Here is a 7,127-nt window from a genome sequence, read left to right as displayed (position 1 = left end):
GTTTTAAAGTATGAACTCAATATCCTTAGTAGATATAGGGCCACTTTAATTATTTCTTTTTGAGTGAGCTTTTTGAAATTTGTTTTTGACATTCTCAAATGATTATTTAACCCATTATAAAGGTCATATTGAAGCTTTCACATCATTGATAGTGATAATTTGTGCTTTTATTCCCTTTTTGTAATGAGTCCCTGAGAAGATGAATTTTATTGATCTCATCAGCACTTCTTTCAGTAGTTTCTCTATGATTTTTATGTTTTTTAATAAAAAAGTTATGCCTTGGTCTTAATTACCTTTCTTTGGCTTATTTTGGATTTTAATTTGGAAAATTAGAAATATCCGACATATGTTATGATGGGGCTGTGGAACTATTAATGATAATGGATTACATATTCATCTGTAGGTTTAGGAAGAGCATTGAGTTTTTGCAATGAACAGTTATTTGCTAGTATATTTGTAAAGGTTTCAAGAAAAAAAATGACAAGAAACCGACAAGTCATTGGAATTCATATAGTTTATTGTAGAGCAGAATGGTATGTAAGGGTACCTACAGTTCTACAATTAACATTTTGAATTGCTAGTTCTATCTTCACTGCTGTGATTAATCATGTGATTTGACCAACATCCAACATTAAGAGGAAAGGAATTAAAGAGCAAACTGATTTTTAAATCAAGGTGATATTTTTTACAAATACAAAATTCATTGTGGTGCACATTCCTGTGACAGGTTTCCTTAAGTTAGTTCTATTCCAAGTGTGAATTACAATGTGTTCTCCTACTTCCTAGAGTAGAAGAGAGAGTACTTTTTGCACATCCTCTCTTTGTATTCACCTTTCTTGAATATCATTTGTGTTTTAGGCATTTTTGATTAATCAGTAAGCCTGACTATATTCTAGAAGGACCTCTGAGTTCAGAGAAAGAATTGCTTGGCAACCCTTACCCTGCCATGTTAAAATTATGAGACATCAGTTATTTTAACTGATAGCATAGTTTGCTTAGTGAGTAAAAGTGGAGCTAAATATCCTGTGTCAAAGTTGTTATGAGGATTAATTGAAAGAGTGTCATATATTGGGGGTCACATAGTAGGCCCTCACAAATTCTTTATTCCCTTTATTTCTTCAAAGTATTTTTAATTATTTATTTAATATGTATTTATTTATGAGAGAGAGGGGGAGGCAGAGGGAGGGTGGGAGGGAGTGAGGGCGAGGAAGAGAGAGAGAGAGAGAATGGGCACACCAGGTCCTGTAGCCACTGCAAGAGAACTACAGACACATGTATCACCATGTACGTACATCCGGATTACCTGGGTTCTGAGGGATCAAACCAAGGTCCTGAGGCTTTGCATGCAAGTGCCTTAAGCACTAAGTCATCTATCCTGCCCCTTTTCATGTTTATTACCTAACAATGTTTGTCACTTCCTTGATAACAGCCACAAAAAAATTTTGACCCACTTGCTCTGACTATACCTGATAGCCAACACCAGCCTAAGCTTCCTGCAAATGCTTTTCTAGTTAACTAGTGTTTTTAAGAATTGTGTGTGTGAAGGGCTAGAGAGATGGCTAAGCAGTTAAAGGCTTGCCGTTGAAGCCTTAGGACCTCAAGTTCAGACTCCATTCCCCAGGCCCCACCTAAGTACAAGGGGTCGCATGTATCTGGAGTTCATTTGTAGTGGCTCTGGGCCCTGATTTGTCCATTCTTTCTCTCCATCTGCCTCTTTCTCTCTGTGTCAAATAAATAAAGAAATAAAAATACTTAAAATTTTGTGTGCGGATAGAGGGTATGGCGTGTGTAGAGTGTAGTGTGTGTATGGTGTGGTATGTGTGAAGTGTAGTATGTGTATGTTGCAGACCTGACAGGGAGGGGGTGTGTGCTGATACATGTGCCCTGTGTATGTGCATGTGGAGGCCAGAGGGCAATTTCTGTATCTCTCAGCCACATGCTTCCTTGAGACTGAATTTCTGAACCTGGAACAGCAGTTTTCCCTCAGATTGGCTGACCAGTCAGCTGTGGCATTTCTCTGACCCCTGCTCCCCACAGTCCTCAGGTTGCAGGCATGCCTGGCCACACAAGGCGCTTTACCAGCTCTTCATGTGGGTCCTAGAGAATCAGCCCTGGCCCCATCAGACCCCCTGTGGGGTGCTTCCACTTGCACAGCAAATGCCCTCACCGGCTGAGCCAGGTCCCTAGCTCTCTGCTCTCACATATAAGTGTTTTTATGAACAAACTTTCATTTTGTTTGTTTGTTTGTTTCCCTGATCTGATATTTGCTGACATTCCTTTCTTAATGCTGTGTGGCAGAAAACCATAATTGTGTTCAGGTTGAGTATAGGGTAGATAAAGCTTCTGCTCAGGGCTATGATTTTCATTTGAGGAATTACTCTTCTCCCTTCAGTGTGTTTATTTCCACCACCACCCCCCCCCCACACACACACACAATTTATCTCTTTATAGTTATAGAGCTGTAGAACTAACTCATTTTCTTGCCAGCTGTTGGTTGGAGACAGCTAAATAAATAGTTCTTTTCTGTGTGGCTCCTACAAGCAATCCGCACCATGAGTATTTGCTCTCCTTAGGTCACAAGCTGAGTTTCTCAGGCTTTTGTTTCCTACCTCAAAACCCTCTCTGAAAGGACTCATTTAAATAGGTCAGATCCCCTCACCCTCAGCAGGTGGAAATTTCACTGATGTGTGTGGGAATGATGTGGAAGTCTGGAGTATTTCTTAGGAAGGCAAAAATATTAGGTAATAAATGTTGAGTATTATTAGGGGTAAATTTTGAAACCTTAAATTTGTCCTCCCATTTTCAGTTTTCTGAGGACCCTCCATAGTGTCTGCACTAGGTTGTATTCTCACTAGCAGCACATATGGTTTTCTTTTCCTCACAGGCTTGCCAACATTTGTTGTCATTTGTTTTATTAATATTATCTATTCTTGGGACTGGGGAGACTGCTCAGTGGTTAAAGGCACTTGCTTGTAAAGCATGCTGGTCCAGGTTCAATTTTGCAGGCTCCAAATAAACTGCATGGGCACTTCTCATTTGTAGTGGAAAGACCCTGCTATGGTCACATGTGCAAATAAATGGAAATTTATTCAACATATCCATTCTGACTAGGGTGATATAAAATCTCAATGAGGTTTTAATTTGCCTTTCCCTGATGGCTAAATATATTGAATATTTTTAATATATTGGCTTGTTTATTTGTTTCTTTGTTTTTGAGGTCGGGTCTCAGCATAGCACAGTTCATCTGAACTGACTCTGTATTCTCATGGTGGCTTTGAACTCACAGTGATCCTCCTGCCTCTGCCTCCCTTATTGAGGTAGGGTCTTCTTGTAGCTCCCGCTGACCTGGAATTCACTATGTAATCTCTAGGTGGCCTCGATGGTGAGATCCTTTTACCTCTGCCTCCTGACTCCTTAGCACCGGGACTAAAGGCATGTACCACCATGCCTGGATCCTTTTATAGATTTTTTTTATTATTATTATTTGAGAGCGATAGACACAAAGAGAAAGACAGGTAGAGGGAGAGAGAGAGAGAATGGGCACGCCAGGGCTTCCAGCCTCTGCAAACGAACTCCAGACGCATGTCCCCCCTTGTGCATCTGGCTAACGTGGGACCTGGGGAAGTAAGCCTCGAACCGGGGTCCTTAGGCTTCACAGGCGAGTGCTTAACTGCTAAGCCATCTCTCCAGCCCTATAGATTTTTTTGATGTAGGGTCTCACTCTACCCAGGCTGACATTTAACTTACTCTGTAGTCCCAGACTGGCCTTTAACTCACAGTTATCCTCCTATTTCTGTCTCCCAAGTGTTGTTATTAAAGGTTTTACCACACAACACGCATTGAAACCTTTTATTGTTTTTTATAGGAATTTCCACCTTCATATGCTTCTCTAAACGTGGTTAAGATGATGTAATTTTTCATTCTTACATTTAAATTTTAGATGTATTATGATTTGAATGTTGTTTAAGTTATCATATACAATTTCCATAGTATAATTTTGTCTAGCAACTTTTCCTGCTACTTGGAAGTTTTAGCACAGATATATTTTTAATTACTGTGATTCTTGGGCTATTTCCAAAAACTTTTTTGGGGCTTTATGATTATCACGTGTTTTTTTGTTTGTTTGTTTGTTTGTTTGTTTTTTGAGGTAGTGTCTCACTCTAGGCCAGGTTTTATTATGTAGTCTCATTGTGGCCTCTCACTCACAGAGATCCTCCTAACAGCATCCTGAGTGCAGGAGTGCCACTGCACATTATATAACCCATTTTCCATGGACTGTTAATTTCTTTGCACATCTCACTTTTCATTAACTTAAAAAAAATTGTTATTTTTCATCTCAAAATTCCAGGTTTATGTATTAACAAATTAAGTTTGAATGCTAAATATCTAGGGAAATCTTTTCAAAATAAATATGAATGTGTAATTTGAAAATAATCTACTTCTTCCAAACTGAGAATTTTTAAGATTTAAATTTTAAGCCACCTCTGCTCATATGCTGTTTCAAGTTTTAGTACTATCTTGCTGTAACCCACAACATTATTTTTGAACACTTTATTTTACTATGCTTGACTTTCATTTTTGTTATCAACATAAATTTAATGGGCTGGAGAGATGGCTCGGCAGTTAAGGTAGTTTTATACAAAGCGCAATGACCTAGGTTGGGTTCCCCAGTACCCATGTAAAGCCAAATGCAAAAAAATGGTGCATGCATCTGAAGTTTGTTTGTACTGGCTGGATGCCCTGGAACCCCCATTTTCTGTTTTTTCTCTCTTCTCTCTATCTCCCTTTCTGCTTTCAATTAAATAAATATATATTTAAAAATTAAATTTATTTATACTAAGGCTAGAGAGATGGCTTAGCAGTTAAATTATCTACCTTCACAGCCTAGGGACCAAGGTTCAAATGCCCAGTGCCCACATAAATTAGATGCACAAGGCGCACATCCCTCTACAGCTTATATGTGGTGGCTACAAGCCCTGGCATTCCCATTCTTTCTCTCCGTACATATAAGCCTCTTTTACTTTCTATATCATAAATAACGAAATGAAAAATAAATAACAACAGAAATACAAACAATATAACAGAAAATTAAAACCCAATTTAAAAAAAAATGAATTTACTTGTACAAGAAATGATATGTTTTAGATTGATTTAGTGGAAACTCTCACATTTCTGAGATTCTACTTAGATATGTTCTTGAACTTTTTACTTCATCACTTATAACTCTTACTATTACTTATTGGCCATCCGTTTCTGTCTATATATACATTAGAGTTTAACTCCTAGTATGTGATGTCTTGCATGTGGTCTTTAGCTATGTCAAATTTGTTGATGTGGCCATTGTTCTTATTTTAATTAGCCATTTTCGATATTTATAAGTTCTTGTGGAGTTTTAAAAAAATATACTAGTCGTTTCAAATTGTCTTTTTACGAATCCTTTTATAATTCATTTTTCTTAATATTAGTGCTTAAAATTTTCTCCTATCTCTTTATAGATAGAGGCACATAAAATGTACTTCATTTTTATACCCATGGCTGATAAAAGTATCAGTAGTCATTTAAACTTGGTTCTACATTCTGTTCTTTCTAGTATTGATAGTGCCTTTGTTTATTTACTTATCTATTTCTTTCCCTCCTCAAAAGTCATTAAACTAGGTTCCTTGGGATTTTATTAGTACAACTTTTAAAAGAAAGATTTATATTTTTTCACTTACTAGAGACAGAGGGAAATGAAGAGAGCGAGGAAGAGAGGGGAGAGAGAAACAGAGAGAGGAGAGGCAGACGGAGAACGGGCATGCCAGGGCCCCTAGCCACTGAAAGGACTTCCAGATGCACGTGCCACCTTGAGAATCACACCTGCGTCCGTAGGCTTCACAAGCAAGTACTGGGATTACTGGCGCCTGCCGTCACAAGCAGCTGTACCTTTTTATAAAGATTTTATATGGCTCACCATTACGAGCCCGTCTTAACTGTGCCTGAGACTTTGGAGTTTTGGTCAGTGTTAAAATTAGTAAATGGTTTGGGACACGTTAAAGTTGGGCTGAGTGCACAGGACACTGTGTGACGGTCTCGAGACTAGGGGCCAGGGGGCAAATGTGCAGGTCTGACGGTGGCGAAGACCTGGGTTACCATGGCTCAGAACACTCACCGGCCTTCACTAGGTGGGGTTGTAGGGAAGCCACCTTGACAGTGTGAACTTGCCCTAATGACACTGGGGCGGACTGTGCGCGGGATGCGTGCCGGGGTGGGCGTCCGAGGTGTCCCCGCGGGTGGCAGGAACCAGGCTCCCGAGCTCCTGTTTCTCGGGGGCCATTGTGCTCACGTGCCACGCACGTTGGGGAAAGGGGCGTGGCCGGAAGCGCGGCCCCATTCCCTCAACGGACGCGGCGGGAGCCGGTTCTTCAGCGAGGCTCCGTGAGGAAGGCCGCAGCAGCCATGCAGGAGCCCCGAGGTGGCCCAGGCGGTGCCGCGGGAGGAGGAGGAGGGGAAGGAGAAGGAGAGCCGAGTGGGCAGAGCGGTCCCCGAGCTGCGGAAGAACGGCGCGGCTCCGGCCCTTCTTCAGCGGGTGAAGGCCGCGGTGAAGGCGCCCGTGAGCCGCGCGGCCCTCAGGGTCCGGGTATGGCGGCAGCTGCGGGCAACCCCGACGAGGGGCGACCTGACCAGCAAGGGCTGGGAGGCGGGCCCGCAGCAGCTGCTGCCCACGCTGGGCAGGCTCCGCCTGTCCCTGCACCCGGGGCGGAAGCTGCTGGAAGTCCTCCCATGGAGTTGTATCCTTTCTGTGGAGCCCCTTAGCCCATGTAGGGGAGTAGAGGGCGCAGAGGGACTAGAACGTTGGTGACGGGCTGGGGGCGATTTCAGAGCTGAGGGCAAAAGTGAGGGGCTTCGAAGAGCCACGTGGCCAGGGCATGACCACCTGTGTGAGTTTACTGGCACAGTTGGGACTCCCCAATGCCTCAGAAGACTGTCGGGATTGGGGTACAGGAATAGCTGAATTGTGGCAAGGTGTTCTGAGCTTGCTAGGAGTGAGATTCTGTGATAAGCCTCATAGGTGGTGTGAAGCAAATGACATGGAGAAGCTCATTCCGGGTTGTTGCCTTAACCATACCTTTTCTCAGCTCTATAGTAGT

This window comes from Jaculus jaculus, chromosome Y, assembly GCF_020740685.1.
Source record: "Jaculus jaculus isolate mJacJac1 chromosome Y, mJacJac1.mat.Y.cur, whole genome shotgun sequence".
Taxonomy (NCBI): domain Eukaryota; kingdom Metazoa; phylum Chordata; class Mammalia; order Rodentia; family Dipodidae; genus Jaculus; species Jaculus jaculus.
This window is presented reverse-complemented; position numbering follows the sequence as displayed.